Here is a 24,436-nt window from a genome sequence, read left to right as displayed (position 1 = left end):
GGCGGCGAAGTCTTCTGTGGGGTTTCGACGGGCATATATTCTTAAGGCTTGACCCAGAGGGCCTTCAGACAGTCCTACAAGTAACTGCTCTCGCAGAATGGCATCGGAGGGAGCGGTGTCTGGGTCGAGCCGCCGCAGCCCGCAGAACAACTCTCTAAGCCTCAAAATATAAGCCTGCACACTTTCGCCTGCGCGTTGCGCACAGCCATAGAACAAGGCACGAGCTTGGGAAGCAGAAACAGATGTTTTATACAACGTGTCTAAACATTTAAAGACTTTGGCCACTGTATTGCGATCTTCCTTGTCAATTACACTAATTTGTCGCTTAGCTTCCTCAGTAAGGGTCTGTACTACAAAAGCAACTTTTTTCTCCTCTGTTAAATCCTGAGTGCCCAATAATCCTTTAATCTGTTCTCTCCATTCCCTGTATTTCTCCTCACCTTCTATGCCCGAAAACTTAGGTAGCCACGGTGCCCCTGGATACACTGGCATCATCATCATTACTTTCTTGATTCAACCAAACAAAACAAAACAAAAAGCAGCAAAACAGCAAAATTTCAATACAGTTTCTCTTAGGGATTTTGTGTTGTTCTCTACCCAGTCCTGCCGCGCTACGCCAAATATGTGACGGTGGCCAGGTTGTCACATGTAACTTGCCACTTCTTTTTAGAATGCTGACACTCTTTACTTTGTTTCAATAATAAATAAATAACAATACACATTAAACTCACAACAATAAAATATCAGTTGCACGGTAAAGTGCGGGGTGCGTAATTACTGTGAGAATAATACTGTTTGTTAGGTACTGCAAGACTACGCCACCTTTTTATTTAAGAGGTAGGGTCCTCTGTAACACTCTTTCTTAGGCTATTCACAGGTTCGAGTTTACCCAGGTAAGTACAATACTTTTAAATGAGAACAACACTTCAACACATATCCCTTGGAGAAAGCTGGACGGAAACAGGTTTGTATAAAAAGGTAATCTATTTTATTAAGCTAATACAGTGGCGTCTATAAGCCATAAAATATTGAAAAGCATAAACAAAATATAACACTAATTCTAAAACCTCAACCTCCTAATGCGCCCACTAACTAACTAAAATACAGGAATACAGACAATCACCAAACACTAAAAACAGACAGGGCTTGTGCAAACTATAGCAAATAAATAATGAATTTAGCGTTAAAGTGCCAACTATTACTGAAGCAGTAAAGTGCCAAGTGCCAATTCAATTGCTATATGTCATATACTCATCACGGTTCAATGCAAAAAGGTGGGAATGTCCTTATATGGGGTTTAACTGGAGCGGGGGTTTAGGCCAGGAATCACTGTCTCTTCTTGTCTTCGTGCGTATTGCCTGCAATCATAGAAACTAGAACCAGTTCATCTGTTCAGGTATATTTCACATATGAGGTTTAGGACCGTGGGTTTATAAAGGTAACGTTGCATAGAAGGACACTTACTCGCCCGCCAGACTGTACGTCTGGCTTTGAGGGTGTGAAGCGCGCAACGTTATCGCCACTGGACCTCTCCTCCGTTCCTTGGTTCGTCTGTCTGTCCTCCCCGTCTCTGCTGCTACTGCGCCGTCTGCTCACCGTCCGCTGCTGGTGGCTTGGTACGTGCCGCGATCACTGTATTCCCCACCTCTGCTCCGTGGTATGTCTGCTCCTCCTGTGCACAACCGTCCCTTCTGGCTGTCACTTCCACACTGCCCTGTATGCCTGTCTCTCTGCTGTCCAAGTGGCTCGCGCTCACTTTTGAATAAGGTGGGCCACACCCTACTCCGCCCTCATTCGCTCTGCCACCAGCGTGACCTGGGGACATTGGCCGTCCGCTGTCACAAGGCCAATGTCACACAGCCTATAGGGGAGTCCAATGTCAAGTGGCTCGGGGACCGGGGGGAAATACATTGTCAACCATAAAACATGCAGTGCAGAAATATAGTTAAGAGAATGATGTTTTTAAGTGCGTAATACAGGTTTTTCATCATCAATAAAAAATGTTACAATTTGGTTTCACCCCCCTGCTTTGACCCTGTCACACATATATATTTTTATAATTAACCTATTAACCACTTTAATCCTACATTCACCGAAAAGAGACGATCTACAAGCTCAAAAGGGTTGTGTTGCGACACATTGTGAGCTTGTAGATCGGCTAGTTTCAGCAAAGACATTTAGTAGACCATGGGAATAACTTTCAACTAAACTAGGTTTTAAGTGGTAAACAAGGTAAGATAACTTACCGATAAGGTAAATGTTATCATTACTACACTTTGCTGTGATGCAATTGTAAGATATACACAACAACAATACAGGTTTATAGAACTGTTCGGGGAATATAACGTGTTTAATCTGGTCATTCATTGAAGGATACTTTTATACTGAAGCAAATGCTGGAGAAAATCACACTTATTGAACAACATAACTTTTGTTTTCTCTACAGCACTGTTTGGAGACTCTCTGATCAGTGAGTTGAATGTGGATATGAAGTGGTGAGTCGTGTAATTTAAAGATACTTTGAAAACCAAAGGAAATGGCAGAGAAAACTTTCCTAGAGCTTTACCTGAACTGCTATGTGTGTTCAAAGACTTTCAGAGACCCCGTATCTCTGAGCTGTCATCACAGCTTCTGTTCCAACTGCGTGAAGACATTCTGGGAACAAACTAAGAACAAGAACTGTCCTATTTGTAAGAGAAAAGCATCAAAGGATGCAATAATTGACTTTAAACTTAAAGAACTAGCTGACTTTTATGTTGAGAGACAGAAAGCTGAGTCAGGTGAAGAGGAAGTCAAGGTGTTGTGTAGTAAACATCCAGAGGAGCCTAAACTGTTCTGTGAGGAAGAACAGAGAGCTGTGTGTCATTTCTGTGACTTTCCTCATCCAACTGGTCACACACTGCTTGGTGTCCCCTTCGTTACATATAGGACAAGCAGTCAATAACCTGAAGGACCAACTGAAGCCTGACCTCAAGTCTCTACAGGACAAGAGGAACAAATACAAAAAGGTTGAACAGACATACAGTGAAGTGGTTCAACACAACAAGAAGCAGGTGGTGAACACAGAGAAGCAGATAAGAGCAGAGTTTGAAAAGATCCATCAGTTCCTGAGAGAGGAAGAGAAGGGCAGACTGGCAGCTCTGAGGGAGGAAGAGGAGCAGAAGGGGAAGGTTGTCAGCAGAGAGATGAAGATAATTCAGGATCAGATCTCCTCTCTCTCAGACAGCATCTCTGCTGTAGAACAAGAGCTGCAGAAACCCAGTGTGTCATTTCTCAGCAGCTATAAACACACTCAGACCAGCGCCAGAGTCCAGTGTAAACTGTCAGAACCACAGCTGGTCTCTGAAGCTCTGATAGACGTGGCCAAACACCTGGAAAACCTGACCTTCAGAGTGTGGGAGAAGATGAAGGAGAGGGTCAAGTTCACTCCTGTCATTCTGGATCCAAACACAGCAGCCAACTCGCTCTGTCTGTCTGAAGACCTGACCAGTGTGAGACATGCAGCCACAATGCAGAAGCTTCCTGACAACCCAGAGAGGAACACTAAGTATGCCAGAGTTCTGGGTTCAGAGGGTTTCAGTTCAGGAAAACACAGCTGGGAGGTAGAGGTTGGAGACCATCCTGACTGGAATATAGGTTTGGCTAAAGAGTCTGTTGACAGGAAGGGAGAGAAATTTGCCTCACCATCATGTGGATTCTGGTGTATATTACAGAGAAGTGGGAAATACACTAATGGGATTAATAAAACCCTCCTATTGAAGAGGAATCCTCAGAGGATCAGAGTCGAGCTGGACTATGACAGGGGTGAGGTGTCCTTCTACGACCCTGAAGACATGACTCACATCTACACTTATAAAGACACTTTCACTGAGAAACTCTACCCATTTATAGATGTTGGACAGGCAGGTGATACCACAACTACTGATATCAAAGTCTGCCAAGCAGAGCCATCTGGGAGGAAGCGTTGTGTACAGTGATACTGTGATACTGTACTGTGTGTGTGTGTGTGTGTGTGTGTGTGTGTGTGTGTGTGTGTGTGTGTGTGTGTGTGTGTGTGTGTGTGTGTGTGCGTGCGTGCGTGCGTGCGTGCGTGGGTGGTATGGTAGAGGGCTATGCCAAACGGCGAAAATCCGAAACTCACAACCATCGGCCAAAGGGTGGCGCTGTAGCACTCAATTGAAATATGCCAACTTTGAACAGGTACAACTCATGCCCTGTTTGACCTACAGCCATGAAACTTCGATGCACACATGCGTCTCCTCATGCCTAACAACTTTCACTGTTTGACTTTTGACCTCTGACCTTTAGATCTCCCACCATTTCGAATTATATGCAAAGCAGTAAAAAGCAGTAAAAATCCATAGCTTTCTGGGATCTTTGAGCAATCTGCACGAAACTGTCTACACATGAACTTTGGACCAATGCCGACAAACGTGAGCAAGCAGATTTTCCATAAGTGAAAACGTTAAGCTTTTATAAGCCAATGAATATTGCAGTTTTATGAAAATTATTCATCTGCCCCTAACACATACATGCATACTCACATTTGTTTGAAACTTTGCAATAATGTAGAGGGTCATTCCAGGTATCGCTGAAACCAATCTTACTCCAATTGGTCAAAGGGGGGCGCTATAGCAATTTTTTGAAAATGCAAACTTTAAACAGGCAAAAGTCATGCCTCGTTTGGCCGACAGCCATTAAACCTGCTTACACATGTGCCTTGACTCATGAGGAACATATCTATCACTTTGACCAGTAAGCTCCGCCCTTAGATTGTCTGCAATTTTGAGCAGTTTGAAAAACATTTAAACCAAGGATTTCTGAGCAATTTGGGTGTGTCACTGTATTTGACAACTGTGTCAAATAAATGTGTGAGGCCCTTTTTCATAGGTTCAGGTGTGTTGGTTCAATAGCTTGATCGCTTAATCATCTGTCTTGAAACCACAGGGTTGCCGGTTCGTATCCCACCTCATGTAGACTTCATTATAACTGCATTGCACACAACATGACTGTATCAATGAATGCATGTGCAATTGTTAAAGATAACGAGAAATGCATACTTGAAAGTAGTTATTTTCAATGTATGACGTACTTCATTCGCCCTTTTGTTTTGTTTTGTTGGATTCTCCTTTCTCACTGTCTGATGCTGTGGATTCAATAGCTCGACCAGTAAAGTGTGAGCCTTATGTGCCGAAGGTCCCTGGTTCAAATCCCACTCATTACAGTTTACATTTAAATTGCATTGTACAAAACATGACCCTGTTAATTCAGACATGTGCAACTTTTAAACAATAACATGAAATGCAACTGCTGATACTCTTTGATTCATCTTATGTTTAAATACATTTAATATCAACATTTTGATTTGTCTTTATATATATTTAATATCAACCACTGATACACTTTGATTTGTCTTATGGTTTATATACATTTTAATATAAGGTAATCCTAGATTCTAGATTGTTCATCTTGTCCAGCTTTTGTTCAAAATGAAATATTTACATTCAATGGAAATTTGTATTTATATAATTATTAAAAGTAATATAAAATATTACAAATCAATCAATATCAATCAGATTCAGGAGGTGAGAATAGTATGTCCTTTGTTGTACTAATTTGTAATATTCTTGGATTGTGTGGTTTTGTATATTATGTTGTACATTACAGGAGGTTTGTACAGTGAAGACAATTATACTTTTTTTTTATCAGGCTTGGATTACATTCGTTTTTTACATCTTTGTGATTGAATAGACCACTTTGACAAAATAACTTGATCTAAAACATATCTAAAATTAAAGAAAGCCTGACACACAAGGATAATATTATAGATGTCATTGATTCATTCTCTTTATTGTTTCCACACAGTTCTATCCCCTACATTGAATGTAACACCAGGCATATCAGTAGGAGGACATCTGTGATCATCTCTATGGTGAGACTAATGACTTTATGGAGAATTAACCACTTGAACTCTCAATTCTTAGTAAAACAAAGCTGAGTTGCAACTGTACTTTTGCGTTGATAGAATGTATAAAATGTATTAAAATCTTTTAAAAATAGCAGATATACAAGCTCACGACGCGGCACATTGCATACGTTGTGAGCTTATAGATCGGCTATTTTCAAATAGCCAAAGGATATACAGGGCTGAAGAGGTTAATGCTTTGTAATAATCAAAATCTATAAGGTAGCTACAGTAGTAAGTAACGTTTTCAATTCATTGTAGAGGAGTAAAAAGTACAATATTTGCCTGAAATGTAGTGGATAAAAGTATTGAAAATGGAAAATACTCCAGTAAAAATACCTAAAACTTTTACTGAAATGCAGTACTTGAGTAAATGTAGCCTACTTAGTTACTTTCTACCCCTGCTGAGGTCACTAAAACCATCAGGAGACAAATGACAGTTGGAACAGCTGGAAAGATGTTTTGATGTCAAGAAGAAACATGCTATTGATATTGATTAGGTCTTCACCAGTCAACACAATTCAAGTTGAGCAGTTTTATACATGTGGAGACAGATGTAAAGAATGTATGTTTTCATTCAGTGCTGTGCTTCCATGTCAGCCAAGGCTATGTGTAAATCAGTGGTTCTAAAACCAGGGAGGGCAGTTAGGGGTTAAGTGTCTTGCTCAGACCACCTTAACACATAATAGTTATGTGTGATATGCTATCGTTTTACTAGTAAGGTTGTGCTGAGAAGACTGAGCTCTATATGACTGTGTACAGTATTACGCAAAGATGTGTTTGATTGTTACATTATTAAATAATGGAATAAAGTTTAGGGGCCTTGATAAATCCAAACACACAACAATCACAGTGACTAACTCAATCAAAAGTTAGTGAAAATACCAATTAAGGATATTTTTGTTGACCAGAGGCATATATATATATATATATATATATATGTATAATTATTTATTTATTTTAATTGTAAGTGTGGTTGTCCAGCTCTAAGGTGTACTCTATGCGTGACAGCATCTGCACTGTCTATATCTCTGCAGTGTGTCAGTGTGTTTACATCCAGACCGTTATCAATGGTATCAACAGTTGGATTTTCTACTGGTTTTGATGGAAAGAACCAACTTATCAGCAGCTGCAATAGAAGCTTCATTCTGTTTGTTTTATCCTGTGTAATAACGCCCCCTAGTGGACTTATTTCATTCCTATAACAGCTTGTAGTGTGTGAGTTGTCCTCAAAGTGACGTCATGCTGGTTGGATGAAACTGGATTATGCTCTAAATCGACACACAACTCCATAGAAACATGTGTTTATCATCAGTACACCATCATTACCAGAGGCATAATTTCACGTCACATACGTAAATACATTTTAATGTACTCTATGTGCATTTTGACAAGTAAATATTCCTTTAGGACACAAAAAACACATTTTTAGAAACAAGAATTCCTTTTCTTGCTAACTCCTGCTTAGCTCTAATCAGAACCAATTGACCTTATATCTGACTCCAACCACTGCTTCCTTACCCCTAACCCTTACTTAACCCACAGCGTGTTTATCAAGGTAAAAGGTATCAAGGAACTTATTTGGAAATGGGAACCCACATCGAGGGAGTTGAAGCCTGAAGTCCTGAGCTGGCTCTTTTTATTTTCTTTATATTTTACCTTTGAAGGTCAGTACCTCAATATGGAGCCTTTCTCTATGCATGAAGAGAAACTCTTAGGTGTGTTACAGTAGGAAACTGTCTTTAAACAGTGAGCTAAAGTTATAAGACGTGTCACAGCATAACATTCTATTATATAAGGTCACAGTAGTTTATACCTAAAATGTATAAGACTAAACTAACTATAATAGATGGACACGCGTGAAAACATGTTGAATGAGTAATGGTAAGTATTGTGGGTTGTTTCCAGCTCATTGAAGAGCAGCTATAGAAATAGACATGTTAGTGTGAAATCAGTGGTGGAAAAAGTACTCACATTTTTTACTTAAGTAAAAGTATCAATACTGCAATGTAGAAATACTCTGTTACAAGTAAAAGTCCAGAATTCTAAATTCACTTGAGTAAAAGTACAAATTCATTGGCTTCAAAATGTACTTAAAGTAGGCTACCAAAAGTAAAACTACTCAAGAATGTCCCACTTCAAGTTTTCTAAATGTATAAAAAATATGAAAATAGCCGATCTACAAGCTCACAACGCGTTGCGATGCAACGTGTTGTGAGCTTGTAGATCGGCTATTTTCAAATAGACGAAATATATATATACTGTAGAGCTTAAGTGGTTAATGTAATTTAGTAATAAAAATCTAAATCTAAAAAGTAACTAGTAACTAAAGTTTTTTTTCAAAATGAACAATATTTGCCTCTGAGATGTCGTGGAGTAGAAGTAAGAGTATTGAACAATCGGAAAAACTCCACTAAAGTAAAAAATACCACAAAATTGTACTTAAGTACAGTACTTGAGTAAATGTACTTGCATGACCCTACCTTTACCTGTACTAATAGCTAGTGTTGGTCACAAATTAAAACAAGTTGCTGACAGGTCATTTATGCTGTTTTAACCGACTATAAGTCAACATGCCTCTCACAGTGACTATCTCCTCCTCTCCAAGGTACGCTAAGCTGTCACTTCCACGTCACAGTTTTCAACACGATCATGAAAATGGATACTGCCACTTTAGTGGCCCAAGCATGACATGTTTTTTCGTGCCTTTGCAGCAATTATCAGTTGAAGTTGGACATGAGTCATTGGTGTCTTCTTAATGATAATTTTAAATACTAGAAGTTAAAACATTGTGACAAAAGTACCTATGTTAGAATGTGACATTCTCATGAATAATAAACATATGTTGAATTTTGGAAATCAGTGTTTAAACAATGCCATTCGCAAACTTTCGAAACAACATTTTAATAGATTTCAAGTGAGAAGTTAGCAAAATTGTGTTGGCTGAAAAGATTTGCAGATACCGTCTGACACCAGATGATGCTGTAGTCTCACAGTAATTTAACATTAATTTACATTAACTGAAGTGCTTGCGAAACATGTATACTCTGCACTGAATTAGTGGAAAATTAAACAATCATCTAATGTACTGATTGGGTCTTGCTTCTTTCTTTATGCTGACTGTAGTGGCGATTTGTCAACAACAATAAAAACAAAAGGCCACTGAGGCACCAGGCAGCAAATCTTAATCAAGTCAGGGAGTGAGTCCATTGTCCAGTGAAGTTTAGTGGTATTTATTCATTCTGACAACCCTGACGTTGGTAAAAAAAAAACAAAAAAACATGCACCTTCCCGGCACCCACTGAATGATTCTGTGCTCTCATTAGTTAAAGTAAAGCCACCTGTGTTCCCAAAATGCCCAACACCTTTTTAAAAAAAAGCTTCTGCAACACAAATTAACTACTACGGCTGTAAACTAATTCTTCAAAACAAAACAACAAATAAATACAATTAATGAAGGTGAAAATAATAGAAAATCCTGAATAGCTCCCACTGACAAAAAAATATTGAATGTTTAGTGTATTACTGACCCCACTGGCACCAAACTCACCACCATTTAACTGCTGTACTGAAGTAACACTCATACAGTAGTTAACTCACAATATAAGGTTCTATTAGTACGCATCTACATTTATAGTTGATTTAAATGATCCACTGATCTTTCTGCAATATTATTGACTTGACTCTGAAAACCTTGTAATGTTGGGCCTGCTGTTGGTCTACAATGTATTGAGTTGAACATATGTTGATGTTTGAACATCAGGGCTTCTCACAGGTTGATTTTATCCAGTCTTTAGCCACTTAAACCCTAACCACACGTCACCAGCCTTTACACACGAGTATCGAAAATAGCACTTCTGCAATCTCACAACACATCGCAAGCCTGCAGACCTGCCATGTTGTGTTACTATTTAAAGCTTTGCAAAACATTTTTTGCAATTAAAAGAAAATGCTTATTGACATGCCCCAAATATTTCAGGGATATCAATCTGATGTAGCTTGTCTTTATTTCCTACAACCTACTATACACCAACTGCCTTTTATGGAGCCAAAGTTAATTGGACTACATAATGTGATCAAATTATGCACATGGAGCAAACTAGCAAAGGTCTTATATGTAAATATATAAGGGTTAAATGGTGAAGTATATTTTCGATCAAAAAGGCGGGCAATAATACAGTTTCCTGGGAAAGCAGGCTTTTAAGGAGAGAAGTCCAGTCCATTAGGGTTTCAGTCAGAGCATATTTTATTTCCGCCCGGCATGGCAACTGCCAGGTTAGGTCTGATTAGCAGCGCCCAGCCATCACATAAGAACGACACATATATACTGGTTCAAATTCTGTTCCCATGGGAGGGCCCAAGAGTTAAGACCCGCCCTTACTCCTTTGTCAGCCTATCCCACATCAAATACATGAATTCTGACAGGGTCGTGGCCGAGCCCCGCCTACAGCCTGGTATCACACATTAGCATTGTTATTACAGTGTAACAATCTTGTACTATTTCTATTTTACAAACTTTACGTTTACACAAAGGCTGGTATAGTAATTCTTGTCCAACATCTCTTCAGCTTTAAAATGATTCCCTACACGTTCTACATTCATGGTTACAAACAGCAGTTAGAAATACAATGAGTCAATACAAGCAGCATTTACTCCAGACTGAATATTTCCCTTAAATGACATTTCTCTTTGTTAACAGCACAAGTCATAGTTATCAACTTTAATCATTTTAACCACATACTGCAGACCTAAGAGAGAAGAATAATTAGTGGGTAAATCTTTTAGCTGTTTCCTCAATCATCTTGACCTGGTTTTCATTACTACACATTTGTTGTCTGTGGCCAGCTGCCTCCTCACCAGGGAACAATGGAATTCTAATTGAATACCAGTCAGTTCGCCCAAAAAGTCGGACATCTCGCCCAGACATTTCGCCCCAAAAGTCGGACATTTCGCCCATACATTTCGCCCATTTCGCGGACATTTCGCCCGCTACAGTTAATAATATATAGTGAAGCTAGCTGGCCGTTTGTGTGAGAGAATGAGAGAGGGTCACGGTGCGTTTTAACAGCGGGCGATACTAGGCGACGTCGTCCAAAAAGATAAAGAAAATCCATATTTCATCGCCCCCCCGCCCACTTCGCCCGATCACCAGTAGTTGCCCGTTCTCATAGACTTTCATTATCTTTTGGGCGATGTCGCCCGGCATCGCCCGAGAGTTGCCCGCTGTTAAAACGCACCGTTAGGGTTACCCTCAGGCACTCAGGACCCTCTCTGGGGCCCTGATTCAGCCCCTTTTTGACTATGCTAGCTCCTCTTGGTACTCCAACACCTCAGTGTCACTGAAGACTAAGCTTCAAACCTCCCAAAACAAACTGATTCGACTACTTCTCGGACTGGGGCCCATGACCCACCTCTCTCCCACTCACTTTGCCAGCCTAGGCTGGCTCAGGGTGGAAGACAGGGTTATACAATTAAAAATGGGACTGGTCTTCAAAATTGTAAATGCAGATTTGCCCGAAATGCCCCCTATACCTGCATATCTGTATAAGTACCTCGAAAAAGTTAGTGACACCCACAGTCACAAAACTAGAGGGAGCGTAAACAACAATCTGGTAACACCCACCCATAAAACAAACATGGGCAAATTCTCCTTCTATAGCACTGCCACCAAGGAATGGAATAGTCTAACCCCATCCCTCAAAAAATGCAGTTCGCTGGGCTCATTCAAAACAGCCCTAAAAACTCATCTTTCTGGAGGCCTAAAGAGGAGCTAGTACCAGTTTCCCTGTAGACAGACGACCCCCCCCCCTCCCCCTTTTTTGTACACACTTTTTATTTTTATTTTGATCATGTTTTGTTTTGTATATATTTCATTATTTTCCCATGACCTTTTTTGTACATAATGGTATATATTTTTTCCCTCTGTATTCTTATGTTGATTTTGAACTGTTTGGTTGCTACTATATATGTCTATGAAATTAATTCAAGGACCCCAATGGAAACAAGCCCGCAAGGACTTTTTTTGGCCGGACCTTTTAGACAAAAGCATTATAAATGTAACTGTGTTGTTTTACATTCTTTTGCCTAATAAAAATTTCAATCAATCAATCAATCAAAGATAAAAGCTCTCTCTGTGTGTGTGTGTGTGTGTGTGTGTGTGTGTGTGTGTGTGTGTGTGTGTGTGTGTGTGTGTGTGTGTGTGTGTGTGTGTGTGTGTGTGTGTGTGTGTGTGTGTGTGTGTGTGAGAGACGCAGTCAGTGGGGCAAACGCAGTCCCCACGAAAAATGTTTACGATTCTGTCCCTATCGGCACATAACTCGGACGGCGCGTAGTCGACTAGCAGACCATCGGCTGGTCGTTGCGGGCACTTGCGCCTGGAGGCGCTCGGGCGCAACTCCTCAGCCTCAAGGTCTGCTGAGTCGGCGCGCCTCCGTCATGGTCCAAAACTATACTTTATCGGCGAAAAAAAGTAGTCCGCGGATGACTGCAAATTCCCCTCTTAAATAAAGCCATTTATAATGAATCTCGCACAACTGATTGATTATATATTTATAATGAATGTCGGGTGAAATGTCTGGGCGAAATGTCTGGGGGTGGGCGAAATGTCTGGGCGAAATGTCTGGGGGTGGGCGAAATGTCCGCTCAAAAACACGGGCAAAATGGATTTAGGGCGAAATGTCTGGTTACCTTCTAATTAGCTTAAATAAAAACAAAGAAGCCAACCTCAACTGAGGGTGTCAACACTTGGGTTCCAACAATTTACATCTCTGCATTGTAAAAGGGTGAGCTTCAAACAGAATATATACCATAGGACAAAGGCTTCTTTCCTGTAGGCAAATACAAGCTTCTTTTGTCAATCAATTTGAGTTTGGGAATGCAAATTGACGATCGCATCCCAACAGATGGGAGGACACAAGTTATTTTCAACTTCAAACACTATAACTGCAGAACTCAAAATCACCCAGTACTGTGACACAATATTAAATCAAATGTCTTACACAAAATAACATGCTTATGTTTGAAAGTATACTTCAATGGTTAACCTGATTTTGATGCTTTATTAACTGATTTTCCCGGGGACCCCCTGGAACCCCCTCAAGGACCCCTGGGGGTCCCCGGACCCCACTGTGAGAACCACTGATCTAAGTTCTCAAAGTCCTTGAGGGGGTTCCAGGAGGTCCCCAGCTAGATTTGTTATACAGCATCACAATAACTTTAACCACTTTATCCATTTATACGTTGGCTATTCAAAAATAGCAGATATACAAGCTCGCAGCTTGTATATCTTCTATTTCAGAACTATTTTGAATAGTATTTGCACAGGAACTAGTAAAAGAGATCACATCTCTCCCACACAGCTTCTCTGCCCTGACTCCCTTTATTATCCAGAACACAATTTAAAATCCTTCTCCTTGCCTACGAAGCTCTTAATGGTCAGGCACCATAATGTCTTAACCCATTAAAGACCTGAGGCCGATTAAAAAAATGTCTTCTAAATCTAAAGTTTTCTGAACCCCCCCCCCCCCCCCCCCCCCCCAAAAATGGTATGTATTTGGCCGCGGAACAAATATGTTGTTCCAGGGACACCAGGAAGCAAAGATTTGAGTTAAAAAAAAATACATATTTTCAAAGATTTGCACACAAAAAACACGATATTTAAAAAATAGCAGATCTTGCAAGCTCATAGCGTGGCACGAAGTGACACGCTATGAATCTGCGATTTTTGAATAGCCAAAGTATAAAATAATGGTTAAAGTGGTTAAAATTATTGCGACGGCATGAATTATGATAACCTGAGAAAAAAAAATGTTACCAAGTGTTTTTATGTGTCTTTAGACATAAATATAACAACTGCACTTTATTTTTTTTTAAACAATATTTTTTTAAGGAGTTATTGATCTGTCCACTCAGGAAGACAGCATGCGTTTGTGTTTTTAACTGAAAAGAATAAGGATAAAATATAACCAATGAATAAAATGATAAAAATCTAATAATATCAAATCAAATATATTTGTAATGATGTAAAACTAAATTTTTCACATTTCTAACATATTCTAATACTATTTATTAACTTTCTCTTCACTCCTTGGCTCAACAAACACAAAACGCATAAATAATAGTGCTTCTACTGTGAAGTGAAAACCAAAATAACTCTAAATTGAACACCAACATGAGTGCTTACTGTCTAGTGAAAACCAGTCTAGTGTGATGGCTGATGGCTGACTGAAGTTAGCCTGCCATGGCCAGACTAGTCCAGGCTAGATTGAAGTAGTCGCACCTGGCCTGAGTCAAACTAAATTGACTAAGCACCTAGGGCACAAAGCCTGCAAGCATTTTATGCAGATGTACTTGAATGTTCTTGTGCATGCAACATCATGGCATCTGTTTGCATTGTTTTGTGTCTGTATGCTGGGGCCAGTGGTTTCCAGGGGCAAACCTGGTCTCAGGGGTGCATTGGACACTGCAATGTGTTTCACAATGTTCATACAAGATGGACTTAGTGAAGCGATATAGTACAGGATATAGGTCAGTAAAACTGAAGAGACTGTATTACTGAAATACATCTGAAAGAGAGTGTTGGGAGAGTTACTCACAATGTCCTCTGTTATTTTTGTAGAAAATGTTCATCAAAATAATGGTGGCGGCTGGTGGTGATTTTGGGTGGGGGGCTAAGAAATCTATTATACTAAATAAGCTACCTATATAGTTCACCCTGCAGCAACAGCATCACATTCCAGATACCAGGTTACAGTAATGACACTATAGGCCTATACTTTGTTATAGCAAGAGCTCCACTCCACAAGTAGGCTACCCACAATAATAGCCTGATGATGCAAAACATAAACACACACACACGCACGCACGCACGCACACACACACACACACACACACACACACACACACACACACACACACACACACACACACACACACACACACACACACACACACACACACACACACACACACACAAAATAATATTTCTTTCTCTGTGCATTTTTTGCAAAAAGGATTATATGCCAACATGATTGGATAGGCAACATGTTATGTGATCCAACAGTAATGACTGCTGATAACCTACTGCAACAGTTTTTATTACAACTGCAATCATTTCAAATAGCTCCATGGGGATTGTTTTTGTTTGTGTGGGATGGGGGATGGCTTGTTGAAGTAGTCTGACCTGGCCTGAGTCAAACTAATTGGACTAATTGGACTCAGAGTTAGGCACTGTGAGTCCAATTAGTTTGACTGGCCAGGTGAGACTACTTCAATCAACCATATCACCCATCACACAGTTAGGTTTTTGCTCAAGTCTGACCACTTGGGTCAAAACTGAATTTCCCTTGTAGGTTCAAATAGGTTATTATTATTATTACTCTCCGCCAGGAGAGTATTGTTATCACTGCGTTTTCACTTTCTAAACATGACACACCGATTGGTCAAGCCTCACGTGACACGTGAAATACTGTGATCTGATTGGCTAGTGACGCCACCGGGCCTATATATACATGGCATCACTCTGACAGTGTCTCCGCCACTGTCAGAGTGAGGTAAGACGGGAACCATGAAATGGCTGCATGGCTGATACATAATTGGCAGATAGGACAGATAGGACATTTATATAGACAGGAGGGATATGACATAGGACACTTATACAGACAGGAGGGATAGGACACTCACACAGACAGAACGGAAGAGGACACTTACCCAGACAGGTTGGATAGGACACTTACATATACAAGAGGGATAGCAACCTATAAATACATGTGTCACTGTGATAAGCCAGATTCCAATACCGAAAATCCGGCCACTAGCTCACTCCCAGACCTTCGAACCGGAAGTAGTCAAGTAGTCGCGGTCCAATTGTTCCTATCTGTCTTATTGGACAGATAGGACAGATAGGACACTTATATAGACAGGAGGGATATGACACTTACATAGACAGGACGGATAGGACAGGAGGGATAGGACACTTACACAGAATGAACGGAAGAGGACACTTACCCAGACAGGATGGATAGGACACTTACATATACAAGAGGGATAGCGACCTTCGCGACCTTCGAACCAACACAAGTCTTCTGGCGGAGAGTTGTGCTCCGAGGAGCACTTTTTCTAGTTATTATTATTATTATTATTATTATTATTATTAGTAGTAGTAGTAGTAGTAGTAGTAGTAGTAGTATTTGTATTATCATCATCATTCAGCTTCACTGTCACTGCTAATCATATTAGCTTATCCTTCTTTTTCTGGCTGCCTTTGATCACCACTGGCCACTAGCATCATCCTCACTTTAGTCATATAATAGTTACTCCACTATCCTGTAGGCCTAGGTCTATAATGAGCTGCACATGACCTCTACAAAATATAAATAGACACAAATGTACTCTCATAATGTAAAAAAAATATGCACAACATATTATTTTTCATACAAACAATGCAGGTTACTTTCTAATAACATGAATACATTGATTTATATCCAAAAAGGTTACTGCAGATGAAGCATTTTCAAGAGCAAACTGTGGCAGCAAAAGTATGAATTGTAGTTGAAATAGAGCCAGTGATGCATGCAGTCCAATTTAGTGGACAGATGATCAATCATAATTTCCTCCCAATATAAAATCAATACTTGGAATTTTTCACAACTGTAGTGCTTATTAGATGTTACTTGATGTAAAAATATAATATATTTTTTACCTGCAGGGGTCTCCTACTTTAGAAGGAACGGATAGATATTCCTGAGCTGTTGGGCTTGTTTACATTTATGTCAGCCATCTTGGATGTTGAAAAAATTATGTTGCAGTTAAAACACCTGGCCACTGGATGGCAGTATTGAGGTGATGCTCTAGCGTCCCCTGTATAGGCTAGTATGCAACTCTGACATCAAAACCTATTCTTATAATAGAAAATGACATTTTAATAGCTGCCCAGATAGCAAAATATGGTTATTCAACGTTGAATTATAGTGGTTAGGGTTGATTTTTGGTTACGATTGAAGACTGATGGTTTTTCAACATTGAATCACTGTTGTATTGCAGTGCAAAATTCAATGATTGAAATGCCAACATTGAATCAGCGTTTAATCTATGGTGCAAATTCAATGATTGTGATGCCAACATTGAATCAGCGTTTTATCTATGGTGCAAATTCAATGATTGAAATGCCAACATTGAATCAGCGTTTAATCTATGGTGCAAATTCAATGATTGAAATGCCAACATTGAATCAGCGTTTTATCTATGGTGCAAATTCAATGATTGAAATGCCAACATTGAATCAGCGTTGAATCTATGGTGCAAATTCAATGATTGAAATGCCAACATTGAATCAGCATTGAATCTATGCTGTTTGCCTTTTTCTTTTCTTTTTTCTTGATGGGGGGAGGGGGGGAGGCACACCCCTCCTCACACCCCCCCTCCCCCCATTTAATGATTGAAATGACAACATTGATTCAACGTTTTATCCATGCAGTTTGCCGTTTTCTTTTCTTTTTTTCTTGTTGGGGGGAGGGGGGGCAACCCCCTCCTCCCCCTCCCCCCTCCTCCCATTTAATTATTGAAATACCAACATTGATTCAATGTTGAATCTACACTGTAAAATCCAATAGCTATCTATACTTAAATAAATATAAGTTAGCTTTACTCATTTGTTACAATACTAGGTTTAATCAAGTAACGTGTACTAAAAAATACAATTTACTTATTGTTATTAAGTAAAGACATCTTTGTTTACTTGCCCAAAATCAGTAACATTTAATTGCACTGTGTTTAGTACACTCTTAAAAATGCTGGGTTATTTCTATAAACACATTGCTGGGTTGATTTGGCTGGGTCATAATTATGGGTTATTTGGGTACTGTAAACTGATGGGTCAAAGGGGTTATTAGGGCTTCAATTGCCTGCCTGGGTTATTTTTAACCCAGAGGTTGCTTTATTCATTTTCCCACTTGTGAATCATTCTGATACCTTCTTTTTGTCACTTCTCACATGAAAACACAAGGTACGTAACCTATATTTTATCACTATATTTGACCTATATTCATATAATGAGGGGGATCATTATAGGGATCTGTATTAATTGTAATATGGTACAATACTGTGCAAAGTATACACTGTAACAAATTTCTGTAATTTCTACAGTAAAAATGTACAGTAATTTACTGTTCTGTCATTTTACAATGTTTAACTGTATTTTGCAATGCATCATGGGAAAAAAATCATTACAGAAACTTGAACATCATCATCATTATCAGTTATTATCATCATTATTAATTGTATCCTTCATCTTCTTGTTTATGCCCCAAAATGACTGAAGAGCTGATCGATAATCCATTGTCCGATTGTTTCGGCGCACCCTAGGGGCCGAGACAATAGTGAAAAACTGTTTGAAAGGAGTAAAAACTAAATTGGACACCAAATTCTGGGTCAGCGCGTCGCCCCGAACGCGAACATATAACTCCCCTAACACACGGCCTTACCGTTCTCCTTAATTGGCTAGGGTCCAATGTCAAGTTATTATATGCGCAATAAAGCAATATATCTCGATACGATACGTTTTTCGAATCCGCCTTTCGGATATGTTGTACAGCTTGCCAAGACGCACACGTGGATGTCTTGTTTGTCCCGGTACGACACTCCTAAGTTGACCTCCTACACTATCGGAAGGCACATAGAGTCTTAAACCTTAAGACCATACCAAAGGACAAAGTCAGAAAAAAAAAAGTGCCGTACTGGGACAAACAAGACATCCACACGTGCGTCTCAGCCAGCTCTACAACATATCCAAAAAGTGGACCCTAAGTCCTTATCGTATTCGAGATATTGAGCGAGATAGCGAAGCCGTAACCATAGCCAATTAAGGGATAATTAAATCATGATTTGATATGAGGGTTTGATGATTTAAAATTTTAGCATTATTTTACATGTAGATTTGGAAAAAAAATATATCGGGGTTATCACGGGCCTGGAACACCCTAAAACCAACCAGAAAGTGGCCTTTTGAGGCACTTCCTGTTTTCCGAGAAAAATATAACTTACATATTTGGAATCAGCGTCATCACATTAGTCTAAAGCCAGAGTATCGAAGAAAAATACAATTTCTAAAAATGTAACGAGGGTTGACCTTTGCAGTCTTTTCGCTGAACTTTGAGCTTTATCAGTGTCTAAAAAAATCAAGGCTGGTGCCAAAAAATCTGGCTTACTCTCAATATGGATGGAGAGAAGTTTTAGATTTTTAAAAAATATCTGGAGCGATTAGTTCCAGATTTTGTGCTCAACAAAATCTGTTTTTTATTCAAAAGTCAACGTCCAATCTTTTTGGTGAGCTTTTGTATTTCCCAAGGTCATAGAAAATCGAGACCTATCCCATTCGATTCAGCGTCCTTTTCTAAGTCTGAAAAAGTTTTTTTTAATTTAAAAATAAAATATTTTAAAAAAATGTGAGAAAAGCTAGACTTTGAACTATTTCAAAAATCTTTAACTTCTTATTAAACAATTCTAGACTATTGTTTAACCTACCATTCAACTCTAAATCATCTAAATAAGAGGGTTGAAGGGTCAAAATAAAATAATGATAATAATAATATGTTTGTGAAAAAAGCTTCAAGTTTATGAAACTTTAACGCTTGTTTAAGCCACTTTTTAAGGGTCATACAAAATCAAAACCTAGCCCATTCAATTCAGCGTCCTCTTCTGAGTCTGAAAACATGTTTTTTAATTAAAACAAAATATTTTAGAAAAATGTGAGAAAAGCTAAACTTTGAACTATTTCAAAAATCTATAACTTCTTATTGCAGATCGGCTATTTTCTTTTTTTCTCTCTTTCTTATATTATTTGACAATTTGGCCAATGTTTGACCAGTTTATAGTATAGTTTGTTGATTACTTGTATTACAGTCTTTTTCTTTGATTTGTTTTCATTTATTTTCTAAGGTATTAAAATTATTACTTAAATTGTCAGGGTCTCGACCCACAGGTTGAGAACCGCAGACATCCTTCATGCACAAGGCGGACAGTGTTGCCAGATTTTGCGATAGAAATAAGCAACCAGGTCTATGGAAATTAGCCCAAAAGAAGCAACTATGACTAATTGAAAATAGCCAATCTACAAGCTCACAACGGGTTGCGATGCGACGCGCTGTGAGCTTGTAGATCTGCTATTTTAAAACAAAACTCTTATCTGGAAGAAAATGTGAAAAATTAGGAATATTTTTGAAACATTTTAATACGAATCTTGTATTGGGGGTCCCCCCTGGCATAACATGTGTTCAGATGGGGGTCCGTTGATTGGATAATAGCCTACATATTAATCTGGGGGTCCTTGACATGAAAATGTTTGAGAACCACCACTGGTTTAAACGACAGTAAGGAAGCAAGCCCAAAAAACTTCACAGAAAAAGAAGCCCAAAGTCGCTTATAATAAGCGGATATGGCAACACTGAAGGCGGAGCTTGTTAGTTTTGAAATCACACCGGAAGGCAGAGGAAACGGCTGTTGGCTGAGAGATTTCTTTTTCAAACCGGGGTGCTTTCGTGTTTACTGTACTAGATAACAGGTAAGTTTAATTAGTTTATGGAATTAAAATGTTATCCAAACACGGTCGTACACGGTTACATGAACTAACACGTTCATGTAACCGTGCACGACCGAGTTTTAGCCATGGTTCACACGACGCTCGTCCTTTCACGAGCCTCATAGCCGGAATTTCAACCTGTTTTTTGCACTTTCAACCCGTACATCAACATAAATATTCATACTTCAACTATAAAGTGCTTACCCCACGGCCACGAATGTTACAATTTTAATCGGGTGTGTCTAAGTACCCGCATCTTCCGTATTGTTGAATAAAAGATATTTTAATCCGATCGGTGGCCATTTTCTCATAGTTGTAATGCATGTGTATAATGTAATACACCTCCCAACCGACGGTCGCGTAGTTTAAAGCATACAGAAAACTCGGAGAAAATGGCCACCGATCGGATTAAAATTACTTTTATTGAACAATACAGGAGGTACGGATACTTAGACCCTCCCGATTCAAATTGTAACATCCTTGGCCCTGGGCTAAGTGCTTTATATTTGAAATCTGAACGTTTATGTATGGGTTGTAAATGTAGAAAACGTCATGATATGATCATGTTTCAGGACTAACGGTTTATCAACCGCGTTTACATAGAAAGCAATGTGTTTGCACCATTTAATATAAATGTATGATGTTACAATGCGACCAGGCATCCTAAAACGTTAAAATATGATTCAACTTGTTAGTTGTAACATTAGCTCTTAAAAGAGAGCTAATGTTGGCCACATATCCCTTTGGTGAGGCCACATTTGTTTTGACTGTAATTATTATTTTATATATGAATCTTGTTTTTAACCTACAGTAAAAAGTAAAATAATTTAATTAAGAGACAGAGAGTACAAATGGTACCAATGTATCCTTAAGGAGAATAAATTAACATTGAGGATTTTAGTGTGCAGACAAATTTGGTAATCCGTTTTTTAACTTAAGTTTTGTTTTGCAGACAGTAGCTAACAAAAGCAGGTAATGTTTATCATCAAAGTGGGCTCCAGGGACCCTCAGGGGTCATTGGGGGGTTTCCATGTGGTTCCCAGCTAAATGAGATTATATTGCCTATTTGAAAATGGCAGATCCACAAGCTCACAGTGCATGGTGATGCGTTGTGAGGGTGTAGATCAGCTATTAAAAAACAGTATAAACAACATTTGTGGAATATTTTTGAAACACTTTTGTAAATCTTGAGTCCTTAGCCAAGTACATACTAATTAGGGGGTCCTTGACATGAACATGTTTGAGAACCACTGATTTCATTTGTATAACATGAGTTCATTAATCAGTATGCATTGTGAAACACTTTGCCAAGTTCATCAGAAGAACTGGTTATCACACACCTTCAATTAACCCATTAAGACCTGAGGCCGATTCTACAAAATGTCTTCTAAATTTATTTTAACTTGTGTTATTATGTCAGTGGTTCTCAAACTTTTTCATGTCAAGGACCCCAAAATGTATATGTATTTGGCCACAGACCCTCATCTCAAAATATTTTGTTCTAGGGACCCCCAGAAACAAAGATTTGAGTTACAAATGTTCGTTAAAAATTCAAAGATTTGCACACATTTTCAAGATTTTTCTAAAATAACAGATCTACAAGCTCGTAGCGCAGCACTCGGTGCCACGCTATGAGCTTGTATATCTGCTGTTTTTGAGTAGCCAAAGTGTAAAATAATGCTTTTTAGGTCAAATCTAAAAATGACACAGAATCGAATGCACTTAAAAAGCGCATAACCATTCAGTGTTCAATTCAGGGATTTGAATCGTCATATATTTGTAACAATGATTACTGTCTCATTTCATCGTTCTTTGACAAACTTCTACCATCTATTTAACAGGCCGTCACCAAGAAAGCCCTTGCCTTAATTTGGATGGTACTACAGTTGGCAGTGGCTATGTAAGTCATCAATCAATCAACACAAAAAGGAGAACACTCCATACACACACACACACACCTAAAAGAAATGTGCTCAAAGTTTTTCCTAGTGCACAGTCACACGCACATTTTTGGATTGCTCCTTAAAATCCCATGTAACCATCTTCATGGTTTACGCCAGGCAAATTTAAGCTGAACCTAATTGTCTCTTTTACAGGCAGCTTGGTACACACCTGGCCGGGGAAAAAAACCTGCTACAGACTTCCTGGAGGAGCGATTGAGGAACACCAGGAAGCGCATGAGAAGGCTGAAACGACCACACCACCAAGAACCAGAGGAACAGACCGTCCCTAGTACACCAGGTAATACTAATAACCAATGTTAATTATCCCCACCAGGCTAGATTGGACAGATGCAAGGGATTATATTTGCGGTCTCATGACTCTTCTGTCCATCATCTTCTAAAAACTAGTCTCAGGCACCGCTGGACCGATTGGCGACTTTTCACACACTCCAAGTAGGCCAGAACCTCAAATACTTGAAATCAGCTATAATGAATCTGTACTTATCATTCAACAGAATCTGATGTGCCTCCTGAAAAACTTATTGAAATGGTTGAATGGATGAAGGTCAATAGGTGTCCAGTGTCCCAGGTTGAGGACTACATGAATCAAACATCTCTACATGGAGGCAAGTGGATTCGCAGCAATGGAACTAAAGGCCTACCGGAAATATTGGCGTATAGTTCCCTAGGCTTGTAGACAATCCTGGCATGGTAATACATTATTTTGCTATTGCAGTTTTGCCTATTTGAATGATACTCTATTTGACTGATACTCTGCAATGCAGTACAAGTTTATGTTTAACCACCTAGACCCTACAATATATACTTTGTAGACAGGAGTCCACAGGGTTCTACTTGGTCCACTCCTTTTTTCTCAAACTGTTGTCACACAATGGTGTGTTTATCAAAGAGCTTATCTACAATACCCTACTGCTTGCATACACTCTTATAAGTAGACTCATAAGTGATTTTATTTTAATTTTCTCATTTTACAATTGTTTATATAATGTTATGTTCTCTTCTGTGTAGACCCAATCTTTCGATCTCCTAATCTCTCCACCTGGTGTGGAGAATTTGATTTGTGGGATTCCTCAAGAGGAAGAACTGCACACTTCAGGTGGGGGTTTCATTTAACATAATGGTTAAATAAACAATAATGAACTGTAACTATGTTTCTTAGCAGGTGCTGAGGTTATGAGTTGGGTCTCTTGGATTCTTTCCTGCTTTCTTCACTGTCCTCTGGTCATAGAGATTCTGAAGGGCAGAGCGCTTAGACCCCAAGGCGGTTACCCTCGGCACAACTTTGGGGTTTCACATAATGATATCTGGGTGGTTTTCTATCAGCTGACATGAAAAGCATTCTCTGACCGGGTCAGCCTGTGACTGAGCACTTGGTGTTCAGATAAAACTTGTATTCTGACCATGTGACATTGGTGTAAAATCACTCCTCTGTGTTTGTATAGGTGCACAACACATGCAGTTTGAGTCAGCCTGGGCCCTGACCAGAATCCCCTCAGCTACCTTCCTGCCAACACGCACTGTGCCCATCTTCATCTGTCTACAAGGACATCCGGGAACAGGTTAGCACCTTTTTACCCACGAATAACAGAGCAACATAAGTTTAGTTGGGAATTAACTGTCCAATTGAACTATCAGGGCGACATATGAAAATATGCTTTAGAGGAATGTCTGGTGCTGTATGCAGTTTGGAACCCAGGATGTAAGGTGATGGAGACCATTACACAAGAGGTGTATATATGGAGCTGACTAATTTGTTTGCTGATTCCATGATGACACATTGAGGTTAGACACTCCATAATTGGGCGTAGCTGCATTTGGAACTCCTTATATCAGGGGTCTTCAACCTTTTCAGGCCAAGGACCCCCTAACTGAGAAAGAGATGAAGAAGGGACCCCCACTATATATTACATAAAATTGTGTTGCAGATTAAAGCTT

The 24,436-nt window shown here is 39.3% G+C and overlaps 1 long non-coding RNA gene and 1 pseudogene across 2 annotated transcripts; both read left to right on the top strand.

Moving 5' to 3' along the window:
- Positions 1-2,536: 2,536 nt before the first annotated feature.
- LOC311055811 (zinc-binding protein A33-like) lies at positions 2,537-3,977 on the top strand (annotated as a pseudogene). Its single transcript has one exon. The product of its transcript is annotated as a zinc-binding protein A33-like (transcript).
- A 15,659-nt stretch (positions 3,978-19,636) lies between these two features.
- LOC311055939 lies at positions 19,637-23,185 on the top strand. Its single transcript, XR_014601834.1, has 4 exons — positions 19,637-20,519; positions 22,379-22,437; positions 22,634-22,778; positions 22,996-23,185. It is a non-coding gene; the product is annotated as an uncharacterized lncRNA (long non-coding RNA).
- The last annotated feature ends 1,251 nt before the right edge of the window (positions 23,186-24,436 follow it).

Source organism: Gymnoscopelus microlampas (genome assembly GCF_963454915.1).
Source record: "Gymnoscopelus microlampas genome assembly, chromosome: 11".
NCBI lineage: Eukaryota > Metazoa > Chordata > Actinopteri > Myctophiformes > Myctophidae > Gymnoscopelus > Gymnoscopelus microlampas.
Note: the sequence above shows the minus strand (reverse complement) of the source record. Positions and strands in the feature narration are given on the sequence as shown.